Raw genomic sequence first — 14,819 nt, 5'->3', positions numbered from 1 at the left:
ATATGTTCAGGCTGGACTAAAACTTATGTTCCTCCTCCCTCTGCCTCCCTCAGCAAATCCTACCAGAATTCACCAAGCGGCTGATGGAAGCAGATGCAGAGACCCACCACAAATTTTAAATGGATATAGGAGTGTCTTGTGAAGAGGTGGGGGAAAGGATGGAGCCAGCTGGAGGGGTCAAGGATACAACACGAAGACCTACAGTGTCAAGAAATGTGGGCTGTTGAGGATTCACCGACCAAAGAGCATGCATGGGCTGAAGCTAGGCACCCTGCACTTATGTGGCAAATGTGCAGCTTAGTCTTCATCTGGGTTCCCTAAAAACTGGAGAAGGGTCTGTGTCTGACTCTGTGACCTGGCTTTGGATCCCCTTCCCCTATCTGGGCTACCTGGTCTGGCCTCAATGGGAGAGGATGGGCCTAGTCCTGCAGCAGCTTGGTACCCACGAGGAGGGAAAAGGTATAAGGGTATGTTATGTTGTTATTGGGTAGAGAGGAGGGGGGCTGAGATCAGAAAAAAGTGGATAAATAAATAAATAAAACATTTAAGTTCAACATGTGACAAGTTTTGAAAATATAAACTAATATTACCAGACGTATATCTGTGTTGCCGAAAAAAAAAAATCATTTCATTAGAATAAATTTCTAAAAATGAAGACTCTGAATTAGAAAATATAAATAAATACATATATCTAATATCTAACCTTCTTGTTTTTACTAGCATAGTAAAGCTATACCTGTTTATTTATTCATTTACTTATTTTGGAAACTGAGTCAAACAAGAACCTGATATGTTGTGTAATCATATATCATTTAAGAATCAAGAAAGTTTCCAGTCTCTATGCTATGGAAAGAGCTTTAATTATGAAATCATCATTTTTTTATTTTAAACTATTAAGGATAATTCAGAAATGTAAGTCAATAGTCACTTTATAAATGATCAAATTGTTTAATATGTTAAGAACTGTATTTGTAGTAATGCTAAATATAACAATAAAAAACAAGGTAAGTTTTATTTAGCCATTTGATTTTGTTTGTTTGTTTTAATTATCTTTAATCTTTTTTATAATCCAGTTTTTACTCCCTCCCAGTTTGCCCTTCTTACATTTCCTTACCCCATTCCTCCTTCCAGTCTCCAAGAAGATGTACCCAGCCTCCCACCTTCCCCCACCCCACCCCATCCCATTCCACCAGGCCTTCCCATTCCCTGGGGCCTCAAGTCTCTTAGGGGTTAGGTGCCTCTTCTCTCATTGAGGCCAGACCAGACATATATCAGGGGTCTTGTGCCAGCTAGTGTATGCTGCCTGGTTGGTTAGCCTTCTGTTTTATGACCAAACAACTAAAACTAGACAAAGACTATTTAACTCAGATATGCTTTGTAGATACTTACCCTCAAATCTGCCAGACATGTGCTGAATATGACACATAAGATTAAAAGTACTATGACAGACAGAGACTCTCAGATCCTAGTAATGACATCCAAGGTCTCGACAACATAATAGACACAGAAACAATGCATTCTACCTGATTGTGTTAATGTTAAGCAATGGGAAAGACTGGCCCAATGCCTCTCACAGCCCTAGAACATGGCCTAAACTGTGGACAACCAAGACACAAGAGAATTGATTGCCCCACTTTGCATAGACAAGTTGATGTCAGTTCCTCCCATTCTCCTCTATAGGAATGTATACCTCTGGCCCCATTGCAGCACAGACCCCAGGGACTTGGGATGACTGTCTAGGTAATGGAGTATGGATGAGTCTCTGCTATTTGAATTGATACATACATAGGCCATTATAATTTATCCTTTTTGGGTCTCTGATCACATTAAGAGCTAAACTATCTGTAGCTTTATCAGTCATGCAACAGCAGACAATCAGCTCTTCCCCCCAAGGCTATAAGCACCTTGTTATTACATTAGTCCATTAGTTAGTTCATTAATTAATTAAAGCTACTGGGTGTCGGTTTAAGAAAAGGTAAGCAGGTTTGCCTTGCTTTCAGGCTTCATGTTAAAGGATAAACAGTTTTCAGATCTAACTTTTTACTAAAAGAACCCATTTTACAATGCCTATTTTCAATAATAATTACTTATTTATCTGATAAATTATTAAAATTGGTTCAAGTCCATACAAGGTGTCCTGGCTGGTTTTGTGTGTCAACTTGACACAGGCTGGAGTTATCATGGAGAAAGAAGCCTCTGTTGAGGTGATGCCTCCACGAGATCCAGCTGTAAGGTACTTTTTCAATTAGTGATCAAGCGGGGAGGGCCAAGCCCACTGTGGGTGGTGCCATCCCTGGACTGGTGGCCCTGGCTTCTATATAAAAGCAAGCTGAGCAAGCCAGGGGAAGCAAGCCAGTAAGCAAGCAGTATTCCTCCATGGCTTCTGCATCCACTCCTGCCTCCGAGTTCCTACCTTTGTGAGTTCCAGTCCTGACTTCCTTTGGTGATGAACAGCGTATAGAAATGTAAGCTGAATAAACCCTTTCCTCCCCAACTTGCTTCTTGGTCATGATGTTTTGTGCAGGAATAGAAACCCTGACTAAAACAGAGTGTGTGATTATGTGTGTGTGATTCTCTTCTTTTGGGTTTGTTGTGAAATAATTAATTTCTTGTGTTTTCTTGGGTTTAAATGCCCTACTTGAGTTGGAGTCTTCCTCCTACTATCCTACATATGGCTGGATTAGTAGGAAGATATTGTTTAAATTTGTTTTTTTTTTTCATGGAATATATTGGTTTCTCCATCTATGACAATTGAGAGTTTTGCTGGTAGCATAGCCTGGTCTGGCATCTGTTGTCTCTAAGGGTCTGCATGACTTCTGTCTAGGATCTTCTGATTTTACAGACTCTGTTAAGAATTCTGGTATAATTTTAATAGGTCTGTCTTTATTTTATACTTGGCCTATTCATACCCTTACAGCTTTTAATATTTTTTCTGTGCTTTTAGTGTTTAGGTTCTGTAGGTTTCTTGTGTGTTTTTGGCCCTTTCTTCCTTTAGGTTAGGAAGTTTTCTTCTATGATTTTGTTGAAGGTATTTTCTAGCTCTTTGAACTGGGAATTTTCTCCCTCTTTTATTTCTGTTATTGTTAGATTTGGTCATTTTGTTAAGATCTTTTTACATTTTGCATTTTCTTTAACTGGTATATGGATATCTTCTATGGTGTTTTCTACACCTGATATTCTCTCTTCCTTTTCTTATATTCCGTCAGTGATGCCTACATATGTAGTTTCTGTACTCTCTTCTATGTTTTCCATCTCCAGGGTTGCCTCCATTTGTGATTTCTCTATTGTTTCTATTTCCATTTTTAGATCTTGGATAATTTTGGCCAATTCCTTCACCTGTTTGATTATATTTTACTTTATTTCTTTAAGGGATTTATTTATTTCCCCTTTAAAGACCTCAATCATCTTCATAAGATGAGATATAAAGTTAGAATTTTGTTCTTCATGTGTGTTAGGATACCCAGGGCTTGCTGTAGTAGGAGTGCTGGTTTCTGATGATGTCTCATTGTACTGGCTCTTGTTGATTATGTTCCTGTCCTTGCCTTTAGCCATCTAGTTGTCTCTGGTTTTGTCAGTCTGGTAGTCCCTGGGAGTAGGAGTCTTCTGGGACTGTTCTTCCCAGGTCACAGTAGGGTTTGGGGCGTGGGTGTCATACCTGGTTGTTGTGAATGGGAGCAGTCCTCCCAAGAGGCAGGCAGAGCTGTGTCCATGGGAGTGGACTGCAGATCTGAAATTGCAGGTAGAAGTGTGAACTGGAAGATAGGGATCAGGAAGAAAGAGTCAGACCTTATGCCTGCTGGATTGCCAGGGGCCCAGCAGGCAGGGGATTGGGCTGTAGATATCTCACCTGGTTGTCTAGGTGTAGGCATGGGCCTCACAGGAGGCAGACAGAGCTGTGGGTTGAGGAGTGGGATGCGGATCCTTGATTGCAGGTAAATGTATGGACTAGAATATGGAACTCAGAAAGGACAAGGCAGACCATAAAACTTCTGGGTCCCCAGGAGTACAAACTTGTATTCAGAAAAAGTGAAGGTGAAGTTAGTCCATAGAATGAATCAACTCATGTTTCAAAATGGTGTCTAATTGCAGACAAAGTGGCTAATCAGAGAAAGATTTGACAAAACGGGATAAGCCCAATTCTCATGAAAAGAGACAGGAAAGAGAAGCTACTTAAGAGAGAGTGAAGAGAAGGGAGGCAGGCAGTTTTACCACAACAGTTATAGAGACTAGTTACAGAGAAAACAATATATATATATAGAACAAACAAGAGAATGAGAAAAACCCAGGTGATTACAATTGACTGCCACAGTTAGTCTGAGGCTATTCCGACTAATTCAGGAGATGAGAGAAACCAGACTGAATCAGTCAACTTGGTGAGGACTTTGAACCAGAAGAGCTGAGTTGAAACAGCCAGCTAGAGACCAGAAAGAAGTAGGAAGGGGTAAGTTTATTCAGCAGAATCTCAGGGGCTGAAAACATTGTAGTCCTAGGTTAGATTGCACAGAGGCTAGAAGCTTCTAACTAGGCCTAAGTTACCAGACTGAGGCAGTAAGCTCTGAGATAACAGTTAGTACAGAAAAATAGAAATTAAATTTATTGGGGTGTATCCTGTGACATCTAATTTGTTTCTTAATTTTACATGATATCACAGCAAAGACATTGTCTGGAGTGTCAGTAGAAACTTTCAATATTTGACCATTATTGGCGCTATTACAAAAAATGGGGATCTTTGAGGTTAGACTAAATGCATTGAGCATAAACCTATAGTGAGTTGGATGAGGATGCAGTTGACTGAAAGTAAATTCTCCCAGATAGGATAATACATTTAAATGCATGTATCTTATTGGTAACTTTCTTTGAGGTACTTTTGGAAGCCCTAGGAAGAGGAGTCTTGTGGGGGAACATTCTCACTGGAGATGGGATGTTAGCATCTATATCCTCACCTCATTCTCAATTTTTTGTCTAAATTCCTGTGGTTGAAACTGATCAATCAGTTTCCTTGTCCTATTGTCATGATTTCACCTGTCATGCTTTACAAACTACCCCTAAATAAACTAAGATGAAGTAGAAGAAATTGCATTTTACTGCTAAGACATTTTCCTAGCCTGAAAGATTTTCTTTCTTTCTTTCTCTCTCCCTTCTCTCCTTCCTTTCTCTCTCTTTCTCTCTTTCCCTTCCTTCCTTCCTTTCTCTTTCTTTCTTTCTTTCTTACTATCTCTTCCTTCTGTCCGTCCTTCCTTCCTTCCTTCCTTCCCTTCTTTCTTTTTGTTTTGTTTTGTTGTTTTGATTTGTTTCGTTTTATTTTATTTTATTTTCAAGACAAAGTTTTTCAGGGTAATCCTAGTTGTCCAAAAAATATGTCTCAAGATCATGGTAGACTTGAACTCGGAGATCCTCTGCTTCCCAGGAATCATCCAGAGGGTGTGCAATAAAATTATTCCCAAATAGATCCTAAACCTCATTGATGAATGCATGTGCAGAACCTCTTGAAGACACTAGAGAAATTTCACCTCTGAGTTTGGCAAACTGACTTACACAGCTATGTTTAAAGCACATTGAACAATGATTGCAAATGACAAATATGTCTTTAGGCACAGGCACTTCACCCCATGCTAGAGGAAACTCAGTTTGCAGAACAAAGTCGTTAAGAGGCCAGTGCCCTGACCCAGGTAGATGCAAACACCACTTGAGTAACACCTGGATACTGTACCTGGCTTCTTGTTGCTTCCCCACTCCTTCATATCTCTGGAAAGCACCTCCTAGCTCACTACGTGAGGTCGTCTGAGCTAAATGGACTCACACACACTCCCCTCACAGATCACAGCAGTGGTTTTAGAGTGCTTCACATGCTCCTACATGAATGGTGGAGCAAGCCTACAACTTGGAAGCTAGAAGAGCCCTCTATTCTTCAAGCTGGTGGGCATAGTTGGATGCCATGATTGGCTATTAAGTCCTGAGTGACAAGTACAGCTTGCTTTAGGCCTCAAAGTACTAAAGACACACAGCACAGTCCTTACCTACCCTGGCTTCCACCCCAGAAACTGATTAGGTTCAGTTCTGCAGAGACTTGCAATTCACAGTCCTTCATGCCTGTCCTCCAAAAGCTGACTGTGCTGTCTTCCCTCACTTAACCAAGCCCCAAGTAGCTGTACAGTCCTCAAGGCTGGATGTATCAGCTATATAAGCAGGAATTCTGAGAACTTTAATCTAATACCATTAAAGGAACGAGCGTACTAGAGAGTGCTTGGGTAAACAGAAAAAGAACAAGAACTTCCTTCTTCCATGTTTTGTATTTAGACCACTAACAGGTAAAGCCCAATTTAAAGGTGGATTGTCCCACCTCAAAAGAACAAGATTAACGATGGGCTTTCCCACGTCATATAATTTCATTAAGAAAAATCCCTTACAGGTGTACCCAGATGAATGAGCTTTCATTATTTCCAGATGAATTTAAGTTGACAATGAAGAATAGCCATCACATGTGCTGATACCGGATCGATGAGAAACATTTCTTATTTGTAGCAAGCTAGGAGAAGACAGTAATCATTTCCAAAGATTCCTAAGCATGCTGAAGATCCCTTCTGATCATGATCAAAATGTAAAAACAGAGACGTATATGAGCATTGTTAGCTCAAAGTCATGCAGAAATCTTTGTAAAATATAAAATTGTTGAACAGAAATACTTCTGTTATGTTCATCTTGTGTCATAAGTTCGTAGCTGAAAAATCAAGTAAATGATACTGTGAAATGTAATGGCTAAGTATCTAATGTTATTAAATATGATGTATTATCTAAAAGATACATGTATCAATGCCTCAATTCTCAAGACCAAAAAGGACAGAGGACACAAATAGATAAAACATTAAGGAAAAATCACTTATCAGCCCTGTGGATGATGTGGTTAGACGAACAGCTACTCTGAGATGTTCTAACCAAAGAATATAGCTGTTTCTCCCTCTGAGCACTTCGGTTCAAAAGAAGGCCACACTTGCTTCCATGCAGGACTAAAAAGAATTCATTTCAGCTAGCCTTGGCTGCTGTGTTCCCATGGGCTTTGACATTATTGTTCCTTCTTTTAAAGTTCATTTTATGTATTTAATGGTTACTTAAATGTGTTGTGCTCACTACCTGAACAGTTCAGAAGAGAACATCAGATTCTGTAGAACCACTTGTTATAGCCACTTGTTAGCCAACATATGAATGCTGACAATAGAACCTAGGTCCTCTGGGTCACCCCCCCCCCCCACAAGACCTTAAACACTGAGCTATTTCCCAAAGCCAGAGATTCTTCCTAATGCTTCAACATTTTAATACAGTTTCTCATGTTTTGTTGATCACCAGCCATAAAAATTACTTCATTGCTACTTCATAAGTGTAATTTTCCTGCTGTTATCAATTGTTATATAAATATATACTATGCAGAGTATGTGATATGATAACCTCACAAAAGTTTTATACCACCACCAAAGCAGTTGTGACTGTCTGGTTAAGAACCCCTGATCTAGGCCCTCTAATTTTCATTTTATTTTAATTCAATTTCATTTCAAATATAACTTCTCCACTTTCCTTCTTTCTTGCCATTCATCCATTTTTTCACAAGTTCCCTACTCAGCCCTCTTCCTTGTCAATTTTCTATATACAGTTTTATGAATAACTGTGCACAGATATATGAATACAACACGATGAGTCAATTTTTTTTGGTTGCATCTATATAGTTTCAGGGTTAACATCGAACTGGAAATTATTTATGCAGTTAGAGAGTTCATAAACTCTACAGAATATACTAACATGATAGATAGTCAATTTTGAAAATGGTAGATGTTATGGGAACTTGTGAATAATCTTATTCAAACCACTATATTCCATTCTCTGCCCTGCCCATTGACTTTAGCCATGTCAGAGTGCAAAAATGCATTCAGTCCAACTTCAAAAGTCCCCATGGTCTACAATAGTCTCAACAGCATTTAAATGTCTGAACCTGTGGGTTCTATGGCCTTAGTGAAACCAATTATCACACTTGAGGGAGATTCTACTCTGTAGCCTCCTGTGGCCACGTGAACTGGGTTCCCCTGAAAGGTGGGCTGGGGCTGAAAGAGATCAGAGTGTGAGAAAAGAACGAGGCCAAGACAAACCTTTCTGTTCAAAGCCTCTGAAGTTTACTGAGAGTCAGTGCTTATAAAGAGGGTAGGCCCATCTCCCTGCCAGCCCATTCTTGGTGCCTGGAGCCAGCCCATAGGTGATCTGCAGGGTGTGTTTCCGGAATGTCTCAAGAACCTTTCAGCAGGAAGCAGAGTCTTGGAGAAGAGCAAATAGAGCCATGAAGGTGAGCCGGCTCTACCCTAGGTAATCTCCTTAGTGGCAGCAAGGTCAAAGTCTGGATCAGCCGGCTTCAAGGCTGAGGGAGGCTACACTACTCCATAATAATGAAGAAGAGTCTGATCCCCTTGTGATCCAGGCTCCCTTAGACAGAAAACATAGTTTAAAGTAGAAAACAAGAGCTGAAGAAATAACTCAAATATAAGAGCCCCGCAGACTCTTTTTGAGCCTAAAAGATCCATTCCACTCCAAATATGGTGGTTCAAGCAATCTGTAATTCCAGTTCCATGGAATCTGGTATCTTCTTTCTGCTTTCCTTACCACCAAGTATGAACTGGATACACAGACATACTTACAGGCAAAACAACTATATATATATATATATACATTAAATAATGACTAAAACCACAATAACAAAAAGACAACTTGCAGCATTAGATTTATTTTTCAGCCTGTGCATGGTAGTACACAAGTCCTTAAATCACAGGACTTGGGGTGTAGAGGCAAAAAGACCATTGTCATTTGAGGAAAACCCATGAACCATTAACATACACTCAAAGAAGAGAAAGACAAGAAGAAGGAGGACGAGGAGGAGGAGGAGGGAGGGGGGAGGGGGAGGGGAAGGAGAAGAAAACTTAGTAAGCAAGGAAAAGATTTTAAGAGACATTTTCCCATTTTACTGTGCCTTTGGTTTGATTTGCATTTCTCTGATGACGCAGAATGTTAAACAGTTCTTTAGGTATTTCTTGGCCATTTGAGATTCCTCCATTGAAAATTCTGATTAGCTCAGTACCCCATTTTGTTTTGCAAGTTAACCTGGCCATATTTTAATAACATTTCACAAATGACAATTTATGACAATTGAATTTCATGTAATTTCCTTTTTTATTGGCTATTTTCTTTATTTACATTTCAAATATTATCACCTTTCCTGGTTTCCCTCTGAAAAACACTCTCCTCCTAAAGGCCCCCCTCCCCCTAAAGCCTCCCTCCTCTCTCTAAAGGCCTCCCCCCTCCCCCTTTCACAAACCCACACACTCCTGCTTCCTGGCCCTGGCATTCCCCCAAACTGAGACAGAACATTCATAGGACAAAGGGCCTTTCTCCTCATTGATGTCCGGCTAGGCCATCCTCTGCTGCATATGCAGCTGGAGCCATGAGCCCCACCATGTGTGCTCTTTGGGTTGTGGTTTAGTCCCTGGGTACTCTGGGCGTACTGGGAAGTTCATATTGTTGTTCCTTCTATGGGGCTGCAAACCCCTTCAGCTCCTCAGGTGTTGCTCTAGTTCCTTCACTGGGGAACCTGTGTTCTGTCTAATGGATGACTGTGAGCATCCTCTTCTATATTTGTCAGGCACTGGCAGAGCCTCTCAGGTGACAGCTATAGCAGGCTCCTGTCAGCAAAATCTTGTTGACATTCACAACAGTGTCTAGGTTTGGTGATTGTATATGGGATGGATCCCCAGATGAGTCAGTCTCTGGATGATCATTTCTTCAGTCTCTACTCCACACTTTGTCTCTGTAACTCCTTCCATGGGTGGTTTGTTCCCCCCTTCTAAGATGTATCAAAGTATCCACACTCTGGTCTTCCTTCTTTTCATGTGGTTTGTGAATAGTATCTTGGGTATTCCAAGCTTCTGGGCTTCTGGACTAATATCCACTTATCAGTGAGTGCATATCGTGTGTGTTCTTTTGTGATTCGGTTACCTCACTCAGGATGAGATCCTCCAGATCCTTCCATTTGCCTATGAATTGCATTTATTCATTGTTTTTAATAACGGAGTAATACTTGATTGTAAATGTACCACATTTTCAGTATCTATTCCTATGTTGAGGGACATCTAGGCTCTTTCCAGCTTCTGGCTATTATAAATAAGGCTGCTATGAACATACTGGAACATATGTTCTTATTACATGTTAGAGCATCTTCTGGGTATATGCCTAGGAGTGGTATTGCTGGGTCCTCAAGTAAGCAATATGTCCAATTTTCTGAGGAACTGCAAAGCTGATTTTCAGAGTGGTTGTACCACTTGCAATCCCACTAACAATGGAGGAGTGTTCCTCTTTCTCCACATCCTTGCCAGCATCTGCTGTCACCTGAGATTTTGATCTTAGCCATTCTGACTGGTATGAGTTGGAATCTCAGGGTTGCTTTGATTTGCATTTCTCTGATGACTAAGGAAGTTGAACATTTCTTTAGGTGCTTCTCAGTCATTTGGCATTCCTCAGATGAGAATTCTTTGTTTAGCTCTGTACTCCATTATTGCTAGTGTTATTTGTTTCTCTGGAGTCTAACTTCTTGAGTTCTTTGTATATATTGAATATTAGCTCTATATTGGATGTAGGATTGGTGAAGATCTTTTCCCAATCTGTTGGTTGCCTTTATGCCTTATTGACAGTGTCCTTTGCCATACAGAAGCTTTGCAATTTTATGAGGTTCCATTTGTTGATTCTTGATCTTACAGGACAAAGTCATTGGTGTTCCATTCAGGAAAATTTCCCCAGTGCCCATATATTTGACGCTCTTCCCCACTTTCTATTCTATTAGATTCAGTGTATCTGGTTTTATGAGAAGGTCCTTGACCCAATTGGACGTGAACTTTTTACAAGGAGATAAGAATGGATCAATTAGCCTTCTTCTACCTGCTAACTGCCAGTGAGCCAGCACCATTTGTTGAAAATGCTGTCTTCTTTCCACTGGATGGTTTTAGCTGCTTTGACAAAGATCAAGTGACCATAGGTGTGTGGATTCATTTCTGGGTCTTTAATTCTATTGCATTGATCTACCTGTCTGTCACTGTACCAATACCATGCAGTTTTTAATCACAATTGCTCTGTAGTACAGCTTGAGATCAGGAATGGTGACTCCCCCAGAAGTTCTTTTATCATTAAGAACAGTTTTCACTGTCCTGGGTTTTCTGTTATTCCAGATGAATTTGGAAATTGCTCTTTCTAAATCTATGAAAAATTAAGTTGAAATTTTGACAGGGATTGCATTGAATAGGTAGATAGCTTTCAGCAAGATGGCCATTTTTGCTATATTAATCCTGCCAATCCATGAGCATGGGAGATCTTCATATCTTCTGAGATCTTCTTTGATTTCTTTCTTCAGAGACATGAAGTTATCATACAGATGTTCTACTTCCTTAGTTAGAGTCACACCAAGGTATTTTATATTATTTGTGACTATCGTGAAGGGTGTTGTTTCCCTAATTTCTTTCTCAGCCTGTTTATCCTTTGTGTAGAGAAAGGCCACTGATTTGTTTGAGTTAATTTTATATCCAGCTACTGCACTGAAGCTGTTTATCAGGTTTAGGAGTTCTCTGGTGGAATTTTTAGGGTCACTTATATATACTATCATATCACCTGCAAATAGTGATATTTTGACTTCTTCCTTTCCAATTTGTATCCCCTTGACCTCCTTTTGTTGCTAATTACTCTGGCTAGGACTTCAAGTACTATATTGATTAGGCTGGGAGAAAGTGGGCAGCCTTGTCTAGTCCCTGATTTTAGTGGGATTGCTTCCAGTTTCTCACCATTTAGTTTGATGTTGGCTACTGGTTTGCTGTAGATTGCTTTTATTATGTTTAGGTATGGGCCTTGAATTCCTGATCTTTCCATGACTTTTATCATGAATGGGTGTTGCATTTTGTCAAATGCTTTCTCAGCATCTAACTAGATGATCATGTGAATTTTGTCTTTGAGTTTGTTTACATAGTGGATTACGTGGATGTATTTCCATATATTAAACGATCCCTGCATCCCTGGGATGAAGCCTACTTGATCATGATGATTATTTTGATGTGTTCTTTGATTCAGTTTGAGATAATTTTATTGAGTTTTTTTGCATTGATATTCATAAGGGAAATTGGTCTGAAGTTCTCTTTTTTGTTGGGTCTTTGTGTGGTTTAGGTATCAGAGTAATTGTGGCTTCATAGAATGAATTGGGTAGAGTACCTTCTGTTCCTATTTTGTGAAATAGTTTGAGGAGAATTGGAATTAGGTCTTCTTTGAAGTTCTGATAGAACTCTGCACTAAACCCACTAAATCTGGTCCTGGGCTTTTATTGTTTGGGAGACTATTAATGACTGCTTCTTTTTCTTTAGGGGATATGGGGCTTTTCAAATTGTTAATCTGATCCTGATTTAACTTTGATATCTGGTATTTGTCTAGAAAATTGTCCATTTCATCTAGGTTTTCCAGTTTCATTAAGTATAGCTTTTTGTATTAATATCTGATGTTGCTTTAGATTTCCTCAGGTTCTGTTGTTATGTCTCCCTTTGTAATTTCTGATTTTATTAGTTAGGATACTACGTTTGCCCTTTAGATAGTCTGACTAAGGGTTTATCTACCTTGTTGATTTTCTAAAAGAACCAGCTCCTGGCTTGGTTGATTGTTTCTATAGTTCTTTTTGTTTCCACTTGGTTGATTTCAGCCCTAAGTTTGATTATTTCCTCAGTGTACTCCCCTTGGTGAATTTGCTTCCATTTGTTCTAGAGCTTTTAGGTGTGCTGTCAAGCTGCTAGTGTATGCTCTCTAGTTTCTTTTTGGTGGCACTCAGAGCTATGAGTTTTTCTATTAGGAATGCTTTCATCGTGTTCCTTCAGTTCGGGTATGTTGTGGCTTCATTTTCATTAAACTCTAAAAAGTCTTTAATTTCTTTCTTTATTTCTTCCTTGACCAAGGTATCATTGAGTAGACTGTTGTTCAGCTTCCACGTGAATTTTGGCTTTCTATTATTTATGCTGTTATTGAAGATCTGCCTTAATCTGTGGTGATCTGATAGGATGCATGGGATAATTTCAATATTTTTGTATCTCTTGAGATCTTTTTTGTGACCAATTATGTTTTTTTTTTTTTTTTTTGGAGAAGGTACCATGAGGTGCTGAGAAGAAGGTATATCCTTTTGTTTTAGGATAAAATGTTTTGTAGTTATCTGTTAAATCCATTTGTTTCAAAACTTATGTTAGTTTCAATGTGTCTCTGTTTAGTTTCTGTTTCCAGGATCTGTCCATTGATGAGAGTGGGGTGTTGAAGCCTCCCACTATTATTGTATGAGGTACACTGTGTGCTTTGAGCTTTACTAAAGCTTCCTTAGTGAATGTGGATGCCCTTGCATTTGGAGCATATCCAGAATGGAGAGTTCCTCCTGGATGATTTTCCCTTTGAGGAGTATGAAGTGCCCCTCCTCGTCTTTTTTGATAACTTTAGGTTGGAAGTCGATTTTATTCAATATTAGAATGGCTACTCCAGCTTTTTTCTTGGGACCATTTGCTTGGAAAATTGTTTTCCAACTTTTTACTCAGAGGTAGTGTCTCTTTGTCCCTGAGGTAGGTTTCCTGTATGCAGCAAAATGTTGGGTCCTGTTTATGTAGCCAGTCTGTTAGTCTATGTCTTTTTTTTGGGGGGGAATTGAGTTCATTGTTATTAAGAGATGTTAAGGAAAAGTAATTGTTGCTTCCTGTTATTTTTGTTGTTAGAGCTGGGATTCTGTTCTTGTGGCTATCTTTCTAGGTTTGTTGAAGGATTACTTTCTTGCTTTTTCTAGGACATGATTTTCCTCCTTGTGTTGGAGTTTTCCCTTTATTATCCTTTGAAGGGCTGGATTCATGGAAAGATATTGTGTGAATTTGGTTTTCTCATAGAATACCTTGGTTTCTCCATCTTTGGTAATTTAGAGTTTTGCTGGGTATAGTATTCTGGGCTGGCATTTGTGTTCTCTTAGGGTCTTATACCCTCTGGCCAGGATCTTCTGGCTTTCATAGTCTCTGATGAGAAGTCAGGTGTAATTCTAATAGGTCTGCCTTTATATGTTACTTGGCCTTATTTCCTTACTGCTTTTAATATTCTATCTTAATTTAGTGCATTTGTTGTTCTGATTATTATGTGTAGTGGGGAGTTTCTTTTCTGGTCCAGTCTATTTGGAGTCCTGTAGGCTTCTTGTATGCTCATGGGCATCTCTTTCTTTAGGTTAGGGGTGTCTTATTGTTTAATTTTGTTGAAGATAAGTACTGGTCCTTTAAGTTGAAAATCTTCATTCTCATGTACTCCTATTATCCATAGGTTTGGTCTTCTCATTGTTTCCTGGATTTCCTGGATGTTTTGAGTTAGGGTCTTTTTGCATTTTCTTTGATTGTTGTGTTCATGTTCTCTATGGAATGTTCTGCACCTGAGATTCTCTCTTTCATCTCTTGTATTCTGTTGCTGATGCTCCAGCATCTATGCTTCTATCTATGGTTTCTGATTCCTTTCCTAGTGTTTCTATCTCCAGAGTTCTCTCCCTTTGGGTTTTCTTTATTGTTTCTACTTCCATTTTTAGATCCAGGATGGTGTTGTTCAAATCCATCACCTGTTTGGTAGTGTTTTCCTATAACTCTCTAAGGGATTTTTGTGTTTGCTCTTTAAAGGCTTCTAGCTGTTTATCTACGTTTTCTTTTATTTCCCTCTTAAAGTCCTCCATCATCATGAGAAGTGACTTTAGATCCATGTCTTGTTTTTCTGGT

The sequence above is a fragment of the Mus musculus genome, chromosome 2 (genome assembly GCF_000001635.26).
Source record: "Mus musculus strain C57BL/6J chromosome 2, GRCm38.p6 C57BL/6J".
Taxonomy (NCBI): Eukaryota; Metazoa; Chordata; class Mammalia; order Rodentia; family Muridae; genus Mus; species Mus musculus.
Note: the sequence above shows the minus strand (reverse complement) of the source record.